The sequence below is a fragment of the Phocoena sinus genome, chromosome 20, assembly GCF_008692025.1.
Source record: "Phocoena sinus isolate mPhoSin1 chromosome 20, mPhoSin1.pri, whole genome shotgun sequence".
In the NCBI taxonomy this organism is placed as follows: Eukaryota; Metazoa; Chordata; class Mammalia; order Artiodactyla; family Phocoenidae; genus Phocoena; species Phocoena sinus.
In genome coordinates this window covers 33,075,095-33,095,881 of record NC_045782.1, presented here as the reverse complement: position 1 = coordinate 33,095,881, position 20,787 = coordinate 33,075,095, and the positions used below count along the sequence as shown (strand labels likewise).

General features: G+C 48.8%; 1 long non-coding RNA gene across 1 annotated transcript in view; it reads left to right on the top strand.

Moving 5' to 3' along the window:
* LOC116745949 overlaps nucleotides 1-14,529 on the top strand; it is a 41,155-nt gene extending 26,626 nt beyond the window's left edge. The window contains exons 5-8 of the long non-coding RNA XR_004347590.1: nucleotides 1,810-1,936; nucleotides 2,313-2,398; nucleotides 13,528-13,572; nucleotides 14,375-14,529. This is a non-coding gene — a long non-coding RNA (uncharacterized LOC116745949). The remainder of the gene's footprint in view (nucleotides 1-1,809; nucleotides 1,937-2,312; nucleotides 2,399-13,527; nucleotides 13,573-14,374) is intronic.
* The last annotated feature ends 6,258 nt before the right edge of the window (nucleotides 14,530-20,787 follow it).

Sequence of the window (20,787 nt, the reverse complement as noted above, 5' to 3'; positions counted from 1 at the left end):
GCAGGATGGTTATTATTCTCCCTTTATAGAAGTGGAAACCGTGCCTCAGAAGAGGTCATTAAGGTCCTCGAGGTCACACAGCAATAAGTGGGATTTGAACCCAAGTATTTTTTTTTTCAGATTGACTTAAAAAAAGAAATTGAACCATAGTTGACTTACAAATTGTGTTAGTTTTAGGTATACAGCAAAGTGATTCAGATATATATATATATGTATAGATACATATATATCTATATATATACATGTTCTTTTTCAGATTCTTTTCCATTGTAGGTTATTACAAGCTACTGAATATAGTTCCCTGTGCTATACAGTAGTTCCTTGTTGTTTATCTATTTCATATGTAGTAGTGCGTATCTGTTAATCCCAAACTCCTAATTTATCCCTCCCTCTGCCCTTTCCCTTTGGTAACCATAAATTTGTTTTCTGTGTCTGTCAGTCTGTTTCTGTTTTGTCAATAAAGTTCATTTGTATCATTTTTTAGATTCCACATATAATTGATACCATATAGTATTTCTCTTTCTCTTACTTAGTATGATAATCTGTGATGTCTGACTTACTTCACTTAGTATGATAATCTTTAGGTCCATCCATATTGCTGCAAAATGACAATATTTCATTCTTTTTTATGTCTGAGTAATATTCCATTGCATATATACCACATCTTTATCCATTCATCTGTCGATGGACACTTAGGTTACTTCCATGTCTTGGCTATTGTAAATAGTGCTGTTATGAACAACAGGGTGCGTGTATCTTTTCAAATTAGAGCTTTTGTCTTTTCTGGATACATGCCCAGGAGTGAGATTGCTGGATCGTATGGTAACTCTATTTTCAGGTTTTTAAGGAACTTCCGTACTGTTCTCCCTAGTGACTGTACCAATTTATGAACCCAGGTGCTTCTGATGACCAGGCTCAAGCTCTTTCCACTGACCCACATCATTCAGGCAGTTAAGCTGCTCTTCATCCTCTCTAGGTGCCAGGCGCTCTTCTCAACTTGTCATAAGAATCCTCTCATTCCCTCCTGACTCGTTAAACAATTACCAGTAGAAGCACAGTTTTGGAAACCATGGCCCATCTCATTTAAAGAAATAAATTGTAAGCACTTAAGAAACATCCAGCCATCTACACAAAAATGATCTGCCTGTTTGAATTGTTCCCTTCATGTAATCCTCTTAGTCAGCAAATATGTGGGAGGCTGTGCTGCCTAGTGGTTAAGAGCAGGGGCTTTGGTGTTTCATTTACAAGCCAGGTGGCCTCCTACAAGTTACTTCATCTCTCTGGTCTCAGTTTCCTCATCTATAAATCAGCGATAATAACAGTGGCCCCTCCCACAGCTGTTGAGACAATTAAGTTGCCATAAATGTACTCATGCTTGGAAAGCTCTTAAGTACAATGCCTGACACTGTTAAGTACTTAATAACATTAGCTATTATTATTGTGTTATTATTGAGTAAGAAAATGGCAGTCCCTTTAAGGATATTCTATACTGTAGGTTTTTCGGCAATCTAGACAGCCCCACCCACCCACCCCGGACCCCAGTTGATGTGGATTCGTGAACCCTATTACGAAGACTATTTTTAAGCAGGTGGGTCAGTTGAGGCTTAGAGAGGTTAAATGACTTGCTTAAGGTCACATTTCCTAAAGTGATAAGAATTCAACATGGAACCCAAGTCTGTCTTGGTTCCTAGCTTCCTACCACACTGCATTGTATCTAGAGAAATCCCGAAACGTTTGCTAAGGCTGTTTTTCCCTGTGAGCTCTATTTCTGTTGCCTTTCCTTGATCTCAGTTTCCTTCTTTAAGGAAGAAAGGAAAGTACTTTTCTGGATACCAAATACGCTGAGTTGGGACACGAGCTGCGGACAGAGCTGAGGGAACCACAGACGACCAACCTCATCCCCATCTTTAAATCCCAGTGAATGATTCTGCTGTTTGTAAGTGTGTGTGCATGTCTGTGTATAAATGGTAGTGGGAATAGGGAGTGGGTAGGATGGCAGAGTTGCTAAGCAGGAATAGGCAGTGGGTACATCAGGAGTATTTTTCTTCCCTTTTGGTGGTTCCAGGGGATTATGGGTGTGCAGAGGAGAGAGAAGAACCTGACGGTAATTCCATTTCTGCCACTCACTTTCTCCTGTGCAAAATCAGAGTTCAGACTCACGGAATCAGTATATTCTCTGGCTCTAAACTACTGATTCCATGAGGAAATCAGAGCACCTGTGTAAACAGTACAGTACCTGGTACAGGGTGGGTGTCCAATGAATGGCAACTGTCATTATGATTTACCTGGCATTCTGTGTTCCCGAAAACCAGGAACGCCTGCCTGTCTGACTCACCACACTGGCGGTCGAGAGGATCAAGGGAAGTGATGACAGTGGACGTGCTTAGGAGACCGTCAGGTGAGGTGCAAACGTCACGAAGCTGTCTCTGTCCTCCCTATCCCGCCAGTGTGGTTGGCCTACACCGCTCCATCATTCCTTGCTGCCTCCGCAAATTGTCACTGAGAATTGCTGTGACCCAGGCAGCCCTCTGGGTGCTGAGGACACCTTGTGAGCCAAAGACCTGCCCTCTGGAGTGTCTGTTTGTGTGTGGGGGGAGGGGAGAGCTCACCCAGAACAAGGGAAAACATACTCCTTTACTGTGAGTCAACTTTTCACTGGTCTTAACTCCCTGAACACAGTAACAATGTCCTATGCTTTTTTTTCTATTTGTTTTTTGTATTCTCCCCCTGCATTCCAACAGATGTCTTGGACATGATAGATGCTAAATTAATGCTGCTTTAGTCTTGATAACTTCTTACAGCATCTTGATTAAGTTCATGGGCTCTCTAGCGTCTGACTCCTGGGTTCAAAATCCAGCTGTATTATTAATACTGGCTTGGAGCAAGTTGCTTACTTTCTCTGGGACTAAGTTTCTTCATCTGTCGAGTGAGAGATTGATTCTAACCTGTTTTGGGGAATGGAGCCCTTTAAGCATCTGATGAAAGCTGTGAACACTTTCCACAAACATGTGGAGACCTACCCAAACCCTCACACATGTAAGTTTTGCATAGAAGAGGTTCATAGACCCAGCAGGCTCACTGATGGGCCTCTGGAGTTCAGAGGGCTGGTTCTCATCACCCTTCCTCCGTCCTGCACCCCTTTTCCTAGCACATCCCACACTGAAGCCAGACGCACACTCCGCCCCAGCCTACTGCAGCTCCTCCCCTGCCCTCCTGGCCCAGTCTTCCTTTTTCCTCTTTCATTTCATTTCGTAAGCGAAGCTGGCTGCCTGCTCAGCCTCCCACTGTGATGTTAGGAAAACCAAAAGCAGACAAAGAAAGCGAAACCTCATCGTATCTGGATTCTGAAGCTTTTCTCTGACCTGGAGTTCCCCCCACGACTGTGTGGGGAGCAGCTCTGGCTTTTTTGGCTGCTTTAAAAAAAAAATGTCCAAAGCAGGGAAATTCCCTCCATCCTCTAGGAATCCCAGTCTGGGCCCCAGGAGAAGCCTGAGGCAAAGTCATTTCCTCCTGATGAGCCTTAATTTTCTCCATTCACAAATTGGAGATTTGCTCTCTGGTTGTGTCCCTCCTCTGCTCTTGTTAACACGTGTCCCACCTGAGCCAGTGAGCGGCCGTCTCCCGCTTGCTTGTGCCTACAGGGCCCTGCTTGGGGTAGGTGCTCTGTTAGTGCTGGCGGAGGTCTGTAGGGGGCGGCAGGGTGAAGGTGCAAGGGGAGGCCTCCCAGCAGGCTCAGGGGATCTGCCCAGGTGGGAACAGGATTTGAACCCCTCTTCAAGACTTTTCCTGCTACAGCCTGCCCTTGCCTTTTGGTCCAGCCCTGGTTTGTTCATCCTATGTCATTCTATTCTGTGCCTCCCTTCCCTTCCCCATCCCCTGCTACATTTCACTGTGTCAGGGTACCAACTGTGACGACCTTTCTCCTGTTCAAACACAGTCAGGCTGGAGGGCTGCAGCTTGGCCCCCCGGGCCTTTCACACCTTCACCACACAGTTCAGGGGCTGTGTACGCCCCACTTGTTTTCTGCAGCTGGAGACCACAGGCGGTGCGTTTGCTGATGTGCTCACTTGCTTCGGGGGACTGGAGGAGCCCACTGCAACACACCCTGGCGGGGGTGGGGGTGGGGCAGCTGTGGGAGTGAGGCCCAGGCAGAAGCATCAATTCTTCCAAAACTGCTGGGGGCGGGGCGTGGTGGGTAAGGGGGGAAGACGATTTCAGGGCCTCTTCCTCACACTTCGGAGTCTGTTTTTTGTTTTTGTTTTCCTCTGCGTGTTTGTCGGTGGCTTCCCCTTTCTCTGTGCATACATTCAGAGGATGGCAGCCCCTCCCTTCTGCTGTCCCCAGCCCCCAGGAGAAAGGCTGGTTAAGGGGGACAAACTTGGGGCCGAAATCAGACACATCACTTACTCTCTGTGTGTCTTTGGTCATGTTATTAGCTAGTCTACACTTTGGCTTCCTTTCTAGAAATAGGGCAGAGAATCCTAGCTCCTGGGACACCGCAGAGTATGAAATGAGGCAACCAGTGGACTGCTTGGCACCATTCCTGGCACAAGTACATACTCAGAAGTTGATGCCTTCTCTTTCTCTCCCCAAATGTCCAGGCTCTAGCATTTCTTCCCTCAATGTTCCCCCCTCCGCCCAGGAGAGGTGTTCATCTCAGCTCAGTGTCAGGAGGCATGAGGGCAGGCAAGGGGTGTTGACGGTGATTTTCCACTAGCTATTAGGCACTGTGCTAGATATTTTAGGCATTATTTCACTGATTAGGAAGAAAACACATAGAAAACAATGACGACTCAGGCCTGCCTTGAGCTCTCCTGCCCTCTGTGCGGCAGGCTTCAGAGACTCAGGCCCTGTGCTCTGCCCTTCTCTGGATTTCTCTCTCTCTGAGCCTGGTCATGGGGTGAGACATGGTCCCCTCTTCCCCCTTCCTGGCTGTCCCTGCAGGTCAGCACACAGACCCTTTGTCAAAGAGTTTCACAGACAGGCTTACAAAGGAAGTGACACAAGTTTCAGAATCTTACAGGATTCTTGTGGCTGTGATCTGGATTCTGCCCCTTTTTTGAGCTGGTCCCGAGAAGCCCCCTGGATTCTTGGCTGTTGCGTCCATTCCCGGGGCTGGGGGTCTGCAGTCTCTCGCCTTGCCTCCCCTGTGCATCCCCCCACCGCAGATCATTCAGGCCACAACAGGATGGACCTTAGCACCTCCTGAGCGTTTTTTAGGACCTTCAGCCTAGGAGAGGAAGCCCCCTTGGGGAATTTCCTCAAAATGGGATTTGGAAATTCTGCACCTTAGTCATTCCTAACAGAGGAAGCTTTGGGCAGTGAAAAGAGCAAGGGACAGGGAATTAGGAGACCTGAGCTCTAGTCCCAGTTCAGCGCCAAACCTAGTTGTGAGATTTTGGCAAACCTCTTGCCTTTTGTGGCCCTCAGTTTCCTCATCTAGGAAATGGAGGTTTGGCAGTATTATTTCTGAGGCCATTCTCCGTTAAAAGTTACAAAACTAGAGGATCTGTAGTGTCCTGGAGGAGAGCTGGGGATAGGTGTCTTATTGCCCCTAAACTTGGTTCATATCACTCCTCCTGCAGGTAAGGCTGAGGGGTTATCATTATTACCCCTTCTTTTTTTTTGTTTTTTTCCCGGTACGTGGGCCTCTCACTGTTGTGGCCTCTCCCGTTGCGGAGCACAGGCTCCGGAGGCGCAGGCTCAGCGGCCATGGCTCACGGGCCCAGCCGCCCTGCGGCATGTGAGATCCTCCCGGACCGGGGCACGAACCCGTGTCCCCTGCATCAGCAGGCGGACTCTGAACCACTGCGCCACCAGGGAAGCCCTCATTATTACCCCTTCTTACCTCCCGTCTTTCCAAGGCTTGGGACTCACCTTACCACTTAGCTCATGAAGTCCTTCCGTGGGCAGTACTGCATTCGTCCACATGCTCACTGCTCGGCCCTTTCACTTCACTCACTCCTTCATTCCTTCCATTCCTCCACCCATCCACCCGTACCTTCATCTCTACATCTGTGTCATTTAAGATTCTTTGCTTATAAGTGCAGAAAACAACTCTGGCTAACTTAAGCAGGAGGGTAATGTACTGGGGGTAATGCTGAGTAGCTATTAGAATGGATAGACCATTGGAGAACCTGACTTGGAAAAAGGACAGGTCTGGGTGTTTGGGCAGCAGCTACTGCTTGACAGTCTCATCAGGCCACCACTATTGAAATAAATGTACTCCAGCCATTTTTCCTATCCATATCTCAATCTATTAAGGATTCAGAGTCCTAGGGAGGGAGGATAACCAGCCAAGCTGGTGTCATTTGCTTGCTTCTTGGCTGGGAGAGGATAGAGCACCTGATTTGCAGTACCACCGAGACTATATACCCTGGGGGAGAAGTAATTCCACAAAAGGATGTCAAGGCAATATTTGGAAGGGGGAATGGATGCTGTGTAAGAAAATTTAAAAAACAAACAAAATAAATAAATAAATTAAACCAATACTCCACCCACCCATCCACCCATCCATCCATCCATCCATCCATTCATCCATTCATCTATCCAGCCTCTCAGCCAACCAGGAAACACATTTTTATTGAGCACCCATCATATTGCAGAGGCCACACCAGACACTTAGATACAGTACGAATCCAGCCATCCCAAGAGTCTCCTCACAAAGGATGTATCTACAGAGCTGAAACAAAGATGAGGACCCAGAGAAAGGAATTCCTGTATAGCCATGCATTGGAGGGTCCCGAACAACATTTCTAGGGACAGGGTGACTCATCCTGGATGTGGGCAGATAAGGGGGGTTTTTGTGGACATATATCACAGGAGATTGCTTACACAGGTGCACAACAGGATGTGGCCAGGATTAGGCACCAGAAACCCTAGGTCTGCCTCTAGTCTCTGTTCCTCTCTAGCCATGGGCAAGTCGTACTTCATTTTTTTTTGCGAACCGCGGGCCTCTCACTGCTGTGGCCTCTCCCGTTGCAGAGCGCAGGCTCAGCGGCCATGGCTCACGGGCCCAGCCGCTCCACGGCATGTGGGATCTTCCCAGACCGGGGCACGAACCCGTTTCCCCTGCATCGGCAGGCGGACTCTCAACCACTGTGCCACCAGGGAAGCCCTGTACTTCATTTTTAAAATCTATAAAACAGGGAAAATGAATATAAGAATCCCTGCCCTGTGTAACTCAGAGAACTGCTGTGGAGGTGGAATGAGTTAGTAGATGTGAAGGAACTTTCCAAGTACAAAGATAGAGAACTGTTTTCACCATGCTTGCTTCTGTTTCCAGAGTGGCTGATGAGAACACCCATGGCTCATGTGTTACTCTCACTTCTTTCCTGCCCTCAATGCCCACCGCCCAGCAGTAACCATGGAGAGGGTCTGTTGAGATTTTTTGTTCTTTAGGCTGGTGGATAAATGTCCAGGGTAATCACTGCTACCCACCTCAGAGCTGTGGATGGTCAGGAATCTGTGGGCTCCAAGTAGGCTGGAAACAGCAGCTGGGTGAGTGTGTATGTGTGGGATCAGGTCCTGGTTTCTGGGTGAGGCATGGCAACTCTCAGGGCCTGTTTTCTCATCTGTGAAATGGGTGGTTTGCTTGCAGGGAGCAGCCTGTTGGTGGTGCTGGCTCATCGTTGTCACTTGTCCTAGGACGAATGTCTGGCTAGGCGCAGGCCTGCCTGTCTGCCCCCATCTTGTCTCTGCCAGCTAAAGGTCTTTCCTCATATAGAAAGCACTCCCTGTGCTGCCTTTCATTGTTGGTGGGCTACACGTTGCTGCAACCTCTATGGAGGGCAGTTTGGCAAAATCCATTTGAATTTTTAAAGCATATATTGTATTTAATAAGCACTAGCAATTCTACCTCTAGGAATTTATCTTACATACATATGCATACAGGCACGACCTAATATATCCAAGATATTCATGGTTTGTAACAATGAAGGCTGGAGACTGTCTCTCAGTAAGGGACTGATTAACTAATTTGGCACTTCCATGCAATGGAATGTCAGGCAGCTACTAAAAAGAATGATGTAGCTCCCTATGTGCAGATATGGAATGATCTCTAAGATACAAGAAGTAAGAAACAGAATAGGGGACTTCCCTGGTGGTCCAGTGGCTGAGACTCCGTGCTCCCAATGCAGGGGGCCCGGGTTCAATCCCTGGTCAGGGAACTAGATTCCACATGCTGCAACTAAGACTTCGCATGCCACAACTAAAAGATCCTGCACGCCACAATGAAGGTCTCGCGTGCTGCAACTAAGACCCGGCGCAGCCAAGTAAATAAATATTAAAAAAAAAAAAAAAAAGAGAGAAACAGAATAGTCTATGTAGTGTGCTACATGTGTGAAAAAAAAAAAAGGACTCACATGTATAGATTCTCTTTTGGAGGCTTGTAAGAAACTGGTAACAATTACCTTCCCTTCCTATTAGGAAGGGGAACAGGAGGGAGGCCTAGGAACAGGGAAGGATAGGAGGGATACTATTTCTTTAAAGCTTTTAGACATTTAAAATGTCAGTTTACTTAGGACAAAAAATATATTTTGAAAAATTGATATATATCATTCTAACCAATATAACTGTTCAAAATTAGTATATATTTTCAGTTTCTGGTTAAAAGAAATATATTTTTTTACATAAATCCTTCACCCAGATCCCATTTAGCTTGCTTGATTTTTTTTCTTTTTTGAAAATTTTTATTTTATATTGGAATATAGCTGTTTAACAATATTGTGTTAGTTTCAGGTGTACAGCAAAGTGATTCAGTTATACATACACATGTATCTATTCTTTTTCAAATTCTTTTCCTATTTAGGTTATTACAGAATATTGAGCTGAGTTCCCTGTGCTATCAGTAGGTCCTTGTTGATTATTTATTTTAAATATAGTAGTGTGTATATGTCTGTCCCAAAGTCCCAATTTATCCCTCCTCCCCCAGAGGGATACTATTTTGCATCTTCAGAATTTGTATCATGTGCGTGTTTGGTTTATTTATAAAGAGTCACCTGCAGGATGTGCCCAGGTGTCCAGGAGGAATTCCCTTGGCGTTTCTTAGTCTCAGAACCTCTTTTATCCCTGAGTCCAGTGAGAGACCCAGGTCCTCTCCGTGGGGTTCTCTTAGGCGGGACGACTCACCCAGTGGCTCATCCTTGCTGCCGCCTCTCACCCCACCCCTCGTCCCATCAGGTGACTGGCCTTTTAGAATCACGCTTTGACACCAAAAACACGGCCTTATGTGCCTTCCCCTAAAAGACTGATGGTTGGACCAGGGAAGGAGGGGCAGATCACTATCTATCTCCTCCGACAGAGGGTGTTGAAGTGGAAACATCACAGGCTTCCGAGTTGCACAAGCTTTGGTTCAAATTTCGGCTTCTGCTGCTGAAGCTGCAAAAACTCAAGAAACTGCCATGATCTTGATAGATGGTTTGCTTATCTGTAAAATGGGCCAACTATTGGGTTGGCCAAAATGTTCGTTCGGGTTTTTCCGTAAGATGTTATGGAAAAATTCGAACAAACTTTTTGGCCAACCCAATACTACTGAGCCCTGGGACTGGAAAGACGAGAGGAGGTCATTGTGTACAATGCCTGGCACACAGCAGGCACTCAGTGAATGGTCACAGCTGTGCACATTGTCGGGAAGTCAGGGCCTCCAGCTGGGGCCCTTTTTCATGAGGCGGGAAAGAAACAGTCTTGGTTGGAAATGAGGGCCTCCTGGGCTTGGTCCCTTTCCCCAGTAGAGGTGAAAGAGGCATGGTGCCTGCCCACCAGGGGTGCACGCTGATTAGATGATCTGGGAGAGCCTCGAGTTTGCAGCTTCCTCTCTGTAGCTCTGAGGTCTAGAGACGGTATGGTCGGTCCCAAGGTGACTGTTTGCAAGATGGGACTTACCCTGGTGTTCACAGTGGTGACTCTCTGGCCAGGGGAGAGGCTGACTCAGGAAGTTCTGGAAGGTGCTCCGTGAAGATGGGTGGTCGGGACTGTAGGGGAGCAGCCTCCCCCCAGCGTCAGGGGTTCTTATCTCCTGGCTCCACAGATGACCCTGCAGCATACTGGCCTTTCCTGCCGCGTGGGAATTGTTCTGAAAATGGGGTTCTCCTCCCAGCTGCAGAAACATAGCTCCTCCCAGGATGGGCAGTGGTGGAGAGCACGGCGTTTAGAGTAAGGCAGACCTGGGTTTGAGTTCTTGCCTGGCTGTTGGTTCACTCAGTGGCTGTATTCTTTAACTTTGCTGAGCCTCGGTTTCCTTGTCTGTGAAATGCGGATAATAACATTGCCTACTTTTCACTGTGAGGATTCAAAGAAATGTATAAGGCAGTACAAAAATGTTGTTTTAGTAGAGCTGGTTAAATTTGAGCTGGCTGATCTAAAATGAGGGCAAAAATCTTAGGGGGGGAGTTACTCTTGGGCTTAGGGGAAAAAGTGCATAATGGACATGTTCGATAATAAAGGGGGAGACCCCCTATCTTATCCCACCCCTACCTGTATTGCCTAGAGAGGGCTAATTGTTCTGCAAAAGAAGGAACTAGGATTGGGAGTCTTTAATGGTCAGTGTGAGAGTTGGTGTGGGGTTGTGAGGGAGAAGAGGGCAGATGGGCAGGGGTCCTAGGTGTTGGTAAGAAAGTCAGGCCAGGGAGAGGTTAATTCCTTCTGGCAGGGAATGGCCAGTGGATTTCTAAGGCAGGGATTTTTATGGTTAATATCCAATTTCAAGTTCTCACCCGAATCATTCTGTGCTACATTCAGAACCTATCTTATGCCCAAATTTCCAGTAAACATCTGTTAACACCCAGTAACTCACACCAGGGTTGTTTTGGGGGAATGGGGGCCCTGACCCATGGTGGGTGAAGCAGCATGTGAAGAAAGAGAGAATTCAGTGGAAGCTGGGAATTGGAGGAGACGTGCCAGGACCCAGCACCAGCCTTCAGTTCTCCTGGGGGATGCGGATGGGCTGGGACTCCTGACTGCCCGCAGTCTCTGCGATGCAGGATGGAACGAGTTTGGGGATATTTTGGTGAGGCTCCGGATGACCCCAGAACAGAGGCTGCCAAGTGGGTGGCTTAAAAAGGAGGGAGGATGTGCTGAGACTCAGGTCAATGAGAACATGGTGGGGCAGAGGCAGCAAGTGAGGGACCAGGGGCCCTGGCCACACCCAGTGAGCAGACCATGAGTCCCCCAGCTGCAGCAGTGTGGCAGCTGGGAGGGTTCAGAGCAAGGTGAGAGGAGCCACACCTCAAAGCGGCATTAACGAGAGCCAGCAGGATGAGAGCCATGTCCCTCACCCCCAGCCAGGGCCTCGAGGCTGCTTAAGTGCCCCCTGCATCCTGAGGCCATCTTGGAGAGGGTTTCCCATCTTCTTCCATCATTGGTGGGAATGGATCTTCCAGCGTGAGACCAGTCACTGAAAATAAAGAGCACAACCCTTTTGGGGGTGTATCTAAGGGGTGTACATTTTGGACACTGCCACATGATGCATGGTTAAGAATCACCCCTGCTGTCACAGTTGCACACAACCCTTCAGCCACAAAACCACCCTCCCGTGTTGCAGACACATAGGCTGCTCTCCTTCCTCAGCGCCGCAGATGCTCAGACCACCGGCATTTCTCTCTCCAAAGCCCTGCTGGTACTGCTGAAAGCACGAGGGTTTTTATGTCATGTGGCTGTCCTTTGACACGTAGCTTCAGTCCTCTTTCAGAGGCTTAATTCCCTAAACTCCCCGCTCCTGCCACCCCCGGGACCAGGCAGGAAATGCTCAGAAAGTAGGATGTGGAACTGTTTTGTTAAAAAATAGAAAGAAAGAAAAGAAATGGAAAACAGCAGCTGAGTCACAGGGAGGTGGGGCTGGACCCAGGCCACCGAGATGTCAGGTGGGCTGGATCGTCTCTTCCCTGTTCTGTTGAGCTTGTCCTTCCCCCCCCCCCCCAACACCTGCTTCTGTTAAATGGGGGATAGTTTTAGACAATTCTTTCTTCAAGGCTTTTGGCAAGATGAGATGACGTAAAGAATTGAACAGGGCTTAGCACACGTGTTGTAAGCACTCACTGCAAAATAGCTGTCATTATCTTGTCTGTTCTCTCCCACCCTCCGTACTTTTGGTCTCTCTCTCTCTCTTTTCTTTCTCTCTTGCCTCCACTTTCTCCATCGGTGAAAAGGTGAATGGTAGCACCATTAAAAATCTCTACTGTGAGGAAAGGAGAACTTTCCTGTTGGGAGTGAGGGGCTGGCTAGTGGAAATAGGGGTCGTCTTGATCCCATGTTCTGAGCAGCCAAGCCAAAGCAGGGTGGACTTACTCCCTCTCTCACCTCCAGATCCTTGAAAACCAGTTCCACCACTTACTAGCTGTCTGACTCTGGGCAAAGGCTTGAACTTTCCTGAGCCTGTTTCCTTCCTGGTAATATGGGGATGATCCTGTACACTGCACACTGCGGCTGGGATAGTTAATCGGCAAACTATGTCACAGGCCCAGCCAGATGCACATGGCAAAGGCTCGGGATATGTAGCTACTTACGCTAAGATGTTGAAGCTCTACTGGTCAGGCCAACAACCTAGGAGTCATCCTTGACTTTTCTTTCTCTCACACCTTTGAGGTTGGGCTGCCCTGGAAGCAGACCACGAGACAAGGGTTTGAGTGCAAGTACTTCACTGGGAGGTGATCCCGAGAATTTCCAGTAGGGAAACAGAAATGAAGCATAAAAAAGAAGGATGCCCCTGCAGGGTTCTTTACTGAGCAGATTACCATTGTAATGGGGCACCTTGGACTCAGTTCCTCTGGGGACCTCTGGGCACTCTGAGTGTTCCCCCAGGGGCGAGAAGCTGAGTGATTTGCTCACCACTGCGTGTCTATCATTGTTCGAGGGCTACTTCAGGGTGAATTCCCCAGCATTACCATCTTGCTGTGGGTGGGCTCTGGGGCAGAGTTGCAGGTGCTTGTGGTAGAGGGACTGCCCGCTGTTGTGTGGCCTGGATTAAAAGGGTGAGCCGGACCGAAAAGATTCCTCTGTTGGGGCCTTGGAAATGGAGAAACAGACTGGGCAGTGGAGGCATAAGAACTTGCTCAGCTAGTACCCCTGGGCGCTGAGCTGGGAGGGTAGATTCTATGACGATGGCCCATAGAGACCACGGGGGCGGCGGGTCAGGCACTGACTGGTCCCATCTGAGAACCTTGGAGTCAGACAGACATAGATGTGAAATTTGGCTTGGTCACTGACTAGCTGTGTGAGTTGGAGCAAGTTGCTTAGCTCTCTGCATTCTCCACAGTTTTCTCACATGTCCTACAGCTAATCCCCACCCTGAAGGGTAGATATTAGGATTAAGTGACACGTGTAAAGTGCCTGAGATAAAAAGATGGCCACTGAGTGTCATTTTCCTCTTCATTTCCTACTGCCCCGCCTCTTGCTTCTTGAAGCTGGGCTGTGACAGGGTTGCAGGGTCAGAAATGGGTTTGGAAACAGATGCTTTTTAGGAAGTGACGGGGAGAACTCCAGCTAGCAAAGCGGAAGAGGAGGCACTTTCATGACGCAGAATTTCCATTTCAGGCTCCCAGGCGGGATTGGGAGGACAGTCCCCTGCCGTTGTGAGAGGTAAACACAAGACTAAGCAAGGCCAGGGCTGCTTAGGCAGAGGGGGATTTCTGGAGCTTGGCTGGAGAGGAATGGGCCCTCCCCCTCCCCCCTCCTCCCCGGGGCGGGGGTGGGGGGTGGGTGGGGGGTGGGGGGTGGGGAAGGTGGGACGGTGGTGCTGACAGGGACTCTGTTCTGTAGGAAGGCAGGTGGGAAGGCACCCTGCCAGTCCTGCGGCCAGGAGCCACAGGCTGCTCTTTGAGCCCAGGGGGGAGGCAGCCAGAGGTCCCACTGTGGTTCAGCCTCAGGATGAAGGGTCAAGCGAGTCTGAGGTCACACCAAAGTGGCAGGGAGGCCACAGTGGGAACACCCTCAGCGGACTCCTTCCTTGTGGGTCTCCACGCCAGAGACACAGGGTAACAAAAGTTAATGAAAATTATGCAAGTAAAACACAAACATAGAAGAGATTCAGATCATCAAAACAGATTCAAATAATGTAGAAGTACCTAGAGTTGTAGCTGGACTCTAAGTCCACGGACTCAGGTTTATAGGAAAGAAAACTTTACCTCTATAACCTAGTCTGATGTGTATTTTTAGCCTGCCTTTTTGCTGGCCTGGTGGGACACTTTAACCTCAGCCTTTCTGGGGTGTTCCAGGCATTGGGGGGCCCATATGATGATCTGTCCCCACCAGTTACTGCTGAGTCATCCTCCCTGGGGTTAGTGGGGGTCTGGTGGTGTTCCGATAGTTTGGGGTCACACTTGAGGACAGGGAGACCTGCCCCAGGGCTGCTGTGACCCATCTGCCTGGATGTTCTTCACAGCCCTTCTTCTTTGGGTCTCCCTGTGTCAACTTCAAGATAAACACACAGTATTAAGTGTTGTGAGTTTGGGCTTCCCTGGTGGTGCAGTGGTTAAGAATCCGCCTGCCAATGCAGGGGACACGGGTTCGAGCCCTGGTCCGGGAAGATCCCACATGCCACGGAGCAACTAAGCCCGTGCGCCACAACTACCGAGCCTGTGCTCTAGTGCCCGCGAGCCACAACTACTGAGCCCATGTGCCACAACTACTGAAGCCTGCGTGCCTACAGCCCATGCTCTGCAACAAGAGAAGCCACCACAATGAGAAGCCCAAGGACGGCAACGAAGAGCAACCCCCGCTCACTGCAACTAGAGAAAGCCCGCACACAGCAACGAAGACCCAATGCAGCCAAAAGTAAAAATAAATAAATCTTAAAAAAATAATAATAAAATAAAATAACTTTAAAAAAAGACCCAATGCAGCCAAAAATACATAAAATAAATTTAAAAAAAGAGTTGTGAGTTCAAGTTTCATTCCGGGACTTACTGAGGGCTATAGCCTGGGAGACAACCTCTCAGCTGCTCTGAGAAAACTGCTCTGAAGAGGTGGGGGAGAAACCGGTACATGTATGATTTCAGGCTAGAGAATACATGCGGTCAAGGAGACATCTTTGTAAAAGATTACTGCTAGTCACAAAGAAAAGGTATCTCAAGTTAATGATTCTAGTGCTTTTCTGTGTATGGGAAGATGTGAGAATCTGGGTTCATTAAAATTCTTCCCAAGATAAATATCTAGCTAACAAAGGGGCCTGCTTGTCCGAAGCACAGAGTACGTCATCCTGTTGTCTTAATTTCCCCTCAGGGTGTGCTGTCAGCCAGCGACTGCTGTGGGCTATGACCTAATCCTTGTAGAACTGGGTGGTGAGCAGTGCTCTTTGTTTATCTTTGTTTACACCTGCTTCCTGGCAGTGATGCTGGAATGCCCAGGCTGCACCTGCCTCCCTCCAGCCCAAACCAAGACTCTCTTTTTTTTCCGGCCACTCTGCGTGTCTTGCGGCATCTTAGTTCCCTGACCAGGGATTGAACCCGGGTCGCTGGCAGTGAAAGCCTGGAATCCTAACCACTGGACCGGCAGGGAAGTCCCTGTTTGTTTTTTTTTTTTTTAAAGAGCGTTTCATTATCTTTTTCTTTAACTTGAAATATCGTTGATTTACAATGTTGTGTTAATTTCTGCTGTACAGCAAAGTGACTCAGTTATACACATATACACATTCTTTTTTTTTTTTTTTTTTTTTTTTTTTTTGCGGTATGCGGGCCTCTCGCTGTTGTGGCCTCTCCCGCTGCAGAGCACAGGCTCTGGACGCGCAGGCTCAGCGGCCATGGTTCACGGGCCCAGCCGCTCCGCGGCACGTGGGATCCTCCCGGACCGGGGCACGAACCCACGTCCCCTGCATCGGCAGGCGGACTCTCAACCACTGCGCCACCAGGGAAGCCCTACACATTCTTTTTAATATTCTTTTCCATTATGGTTTATCCCAGGAGATTGGATATAGTTCCCTGTGCTATACAGTCGGACCTTGTTGTTTATCCATTCTATTATTTTTGACTGCTCCGCGCGGCATGTGGGATCTTAGTTCCCCGACCAGGGACCAAACCTGCGTGCCCCTGCAGTTGGAAGCGTGGAGTCCTAACCACTGCACAACCAGGGAAATCCCTGTTTATCCATTCTAAATGTAATAGTTTGCATCTACTAACCCCAAACTCCCAGCAGGACTCTCTTTTCATCCTGGAAGAAATCCATACTCTTTAATAATTCTGGTGAAGACATTAAGGAAATATGCTTTGAATCTTGTTATTTATTATTATTTTTTTTTGCGGTACGCGGGCCTCTCACTGTTGTGGCCTCTCCCGTTGCGGAGCACAGGCTCCGGACGCGCAGGCTCAGCGACCATGGCTCACGGGCCCAGCCGCTCTGCGGCATGTGGGATCTTCCCGGACCGGGGCACGAACCCGTGTCCCCTAGCATCGGCAGGCGGACTCTCAACCACTGCACCACCAGGGAAGCCCTGAATCTTGTTTTATTCTTTGTGCAGGGCGCTTAAGCTTTTAGAACACACAAGCCAAAGAGACCTTCAGTTTTGCTCTCTGCCCTGCCTTCTCTCTCCCCTGAGAGGGATGCAGGAGCTGCATGGTGCAGACTGTCGGCTTGAATGAGGGAAGGGAAGAGGGGATAACAATAGGAAAATACCCCCAAATATCCTATCAGGATAAATAAAATGTGGAAGCCTCCCTTCCAATAGAGCTTCCTTCCCCACTGTTAACTCCTATGAGCGGTGTGGCCTGCATTTGCATGTGTGTAGATTTGGTAACCTGGGTTAGTCCCTAAGAGGGTCATGCCCCTCTATAGCCAGGGGCATTTCTCCATCCCCTTTCCCATTTAAAAATGCCATATAAAGTACAGTGTAGAATATACTACAGGGAGTAGTAGAATATGGCCGGACAGTCACGTGTGGTTACATCAGTGCCATCTGCACAATCCCAGCTGTTTTTATCTTGATAGATGTGCAGCTCCCAAGGGAGCAGAGTACAAAACTGCTGTCTCTGCTTTACCACTCCCTCAACTCCTTATTAAAAAGATTATTGAGGTGTAACTTGCATAGAGCAAAGTGCATAAATCTTACAGCTTGATGAATTTTGGCACATGGATATATCAGTACTTGTGTAGCCATCACCCAACCTTATTTTCAGCATCCCAGAAGTTTCTCTCATGTTCTCTCTCTCTCTCTTTTTTTTTTTTTTGGCCACGCCACAGGGCTTGTGGGATCTTAGTTCCCTGAACTGGGCCCCAGGCAGTAGAAGTGCAGAGTCCTAACCACTGGACCCCCAGGGAATTCCCTCCCTCACGTTCTCTTGTAGGGAAGATCCATCCCACAAAGGTAACCACTATTTGATGTCTATGACTGTTTTGACTGTCCTTGAATTTCATGTAAATGGACACATAGTATTTACTCTTATGGGTCTGACTCTTTTACTCCAAATCACATCTGTGAAATCCATTCATATTGCATTTATCAGTGGTTTGCTGTGTAGTATCCCATTGTATGGATGCACCACAATTACTAGGGCTGGACACAAGGTTCTCTGAATTCAGGTTTCCCTCCAACCTCTGGTCTGAAGGGGGGATTTCATGACACACTGCTCTCTGGTTGTTTGTCTTGAGCTCTCACTCTCTACTCCTCTGCCTCTCCTCTTGGGGTGGAAGGGGCAGGGTTTCCAGGTTCTCCTCCTGTCTCTACATCATGCCTTCCTCCTTCTGAGGAGGCTGGCCCTGCCTTCTTTCTTGGGCAGGGAGAGAAACTGGTTTACCAAGGAGGAGATCCAGCAAGGTGATACCTGCTGCTGAGCTGGTGTGGGACTCCTGATTGGGGAGGGAGATTGGGGAGGGAGAAAACAGGCCAAAGGAACGGAAGGAAATCTTGGCAGTGGAGTGGGGGCGGGGGGGGTCCTGGACTTCCACAAGGCTGTGGCATTGGGGTTGCACCAAGTTTAATCTGCTCTCCCAGCGACTGGGGACCTCGAGCTGGAGTCTTTTTGCGTACAAGGATGCCCAAGGACAGGGGTCACCTTGGTTCCTAGCCTGTCAAAGCAGGGCAAGGAGGACTGACTCAGAAAGGACTTGGAAAAGGCTGGCAGAACTGAGCTGGGGAAGCGGGCTATGGCTGCTGGATGGGAGAACAGGTCTTCACTTGGAGATCCCTGTCCCCAGGAGGCCCTAGCCAAAGGCTAGGATGGCCTTCTGGGGCCATTGGAGAGCTTCTGAGCAGACGACCATTTCTGGACCCCAGTGAGCGGGTTACATTTTAATTTATTACGATGTGTCAAAGCTCCAGCAGCTCCCGAGGGGAGCTGGCTGAGTGTCAACACTGGTTGTATCCACTGCGCATGCTGGTCTCCTTCTCACCCCTGTGCTCCAGCCACACTGTCCCCTGGGCCAAGCTGGCTCCTGCCTAGGGCTGTTGCACTGGTTATGCCTTCTGCCTGGAAAGTTTTCTTCCCATCAGTCCTCACATGGCTGATTTGCTCTGGTCATTTAGCTCTCAAGGAGCATGTCACCCCCAAAGTAAGGCCTTTCCTCACCACCCCACCTAAAGTAGCCATCCAGTCATGTCCCTGGATCTTGAGAGCTGCTTGGGGGTCTTTCCACTTCTCCAGTTCTTACAGTCGAGGGGAATCCAAAGCTTTCACGAGACTTCCGTGAATCCCCAATGACTTACTTCACATTTTCCAATCTCTGGTCTAGAGGTGCTGGCCCTGTCTCACACCTCTGGCTTTCAAAGGCAAAACAGTCACTCTTCTTGGTTCACGCAGAGCAATTTCACCCCTTCCCCTGAAATCTTGGTCCCAGTCTATGTCCTGGGAGAGGTTCCTGCCTTCACTGGGATTACAGACACATTTTCTAAACCATGGTTGTTTCCTCCACGAGAGGGATTCTTGTTCTATCTGCTAGAAGACTAACAGCATTTTACTGTCAGGGTAAGAGGCAGAGTTGGGATCTGAACCTGGATTTGTCTGCTGAGTGTGGAGCCAGTGCTTTTAAACCGTTGCATCAACTGTGTCTGTCCCCCATATCCTCATCGAGGCTGCTGGTGACTTTCAGTGGTTACGCACATACAGGTGCAGGGGAAATGCTTGCTCGTCTGGCCCGTCTCAGGAGGCTGCTCTGGGGTACGAATAGCATTTCTTACAGGCCAGCCAGAGCTAGCCGCGGGGCATCTGGTTGTCCCAGGCAAATCCTCACTTGCACCAGATGGATGCACGAGAGGGGGCGTGCGGCCAGACCTCTCGGTGCCAGGTAAGATGCTCTTTTGTACTGCCCAGAGCTGCTTCCTCACTTTCTTCCCTTCCTGTCCCACGCACTGGTTCCTCATGTTGCTGTGTGTGGCCTTCACCCCTTACGACCCCTTTCTCTGACAAAGGGAGTGGAAACCCCACTATTCCAGGCCTTATTGTTCACCCCCTTCCAGTCGATCACCTTCATCCACCGGGCTGACAGTCATGTAAGCTGTCTGAGCATAGGTTATGTGGGTGAGGTCTTCCATGTAGGATCATCAGGGCTGGGAGACCCCTGTGTGTCAGAATGAGGAGGTCCTTCCTGTGTGTGTGTCTGTGTTCATGCATGTGAATGTTTAAAGCCAGGCATTTATCTACCTTGAAAAGCCTAGGAATAGCCCTCTTTAAAAACAATTGAGGGACTTCCCTGGTGGTCCGGTGGTTGAGACTCTGTGCTTCCACTGCAGGGGGCACAGGTTCGATTCCTGGTGGGAGCTAAGATCCCACATGCAGAGCAGAGCGGCCAAAAAATAAAAACAAACAAAAAAACCCAACAAAAGACAATTGAATGCACCTGAGATAAGTACTTCTGGTCCTGAACTATTAGGAGTTTCTGGCAAGCTTTATATTATGTGCTAGGGTAAGAATTTGACTTTGTATATAGATTTTCAATTAGGTTTTTGGACTGACATCTCAACCCTGAACTCCTCTGATAGACCAAAAAAAAAAAAAAAAAGACAAATAATGACATTTCCGTTCCAGCTTTTGCCAGAATCCTGATCCTGGCCTTTGCTTCTTGTTTGCAGCCTCAGTTTGTCCCTAAGGCCTTTGAACTCGGGTTCCCTGATTTGACCCTCGCGCTGGCTAAGGACTCTGAAACCTCCTGCTTGGGTGTACACACTGAACTTAGTCCGGCTCCTGTGTCAGTCCAAGCCCTGCCACCCCTCTATGTTCACTCTGGCCCCTGCGAGCAAAGGTCCAGCCTGGCTATGTTGTATTTGTTGGTGATTCTGTCATCCCTGGGATGTGAGCTCCTGGAGGAGGATGTTTGGTCACAGTCAGCTGTAAGCTCTCAGCTTTGATCTCAGGGAGGGTGGAGAGAAATCCCTGGATACAGGAGCAGCTCACAGCCTGGGGGCGATTAGAGCAGGTAGCAGTGACCCCTGTGGGGGAACAAGGGGAAGGCCAGAGCCTCGGTCCCTTACCTGCCCCGAGCCCCTGCCCGGCCAGCATGGTGATTGACAGGTAACTGCACAAGTTAAAGTGATTTGGGCACAAGTAACAGAACCCAAGACCTGCTAACTCTGGCTCATGTAAAGAAAAGCGGGTACTCAGATACCTGTGGACAGATTAATGAACGAACGAAACAGGGTAGATACATACAATGAAATATTATTCAGGCCTAGAAAGGAATGAAATCCTGACAACATGGATACGTTTGGAAAACATTACGCTAAGTGAAATGAGCCAGTCACAAAACGTCAAATACTGTATGATTCCACTTACATGAGTTACCTAGAGGAGTCAAGTTCATAGAGACGGAAAGTAGAATAGTGGTTCCTGAGGGCTGTGGGGAGGGAGGAGTGGGAAGTTGTTTACCGGTACA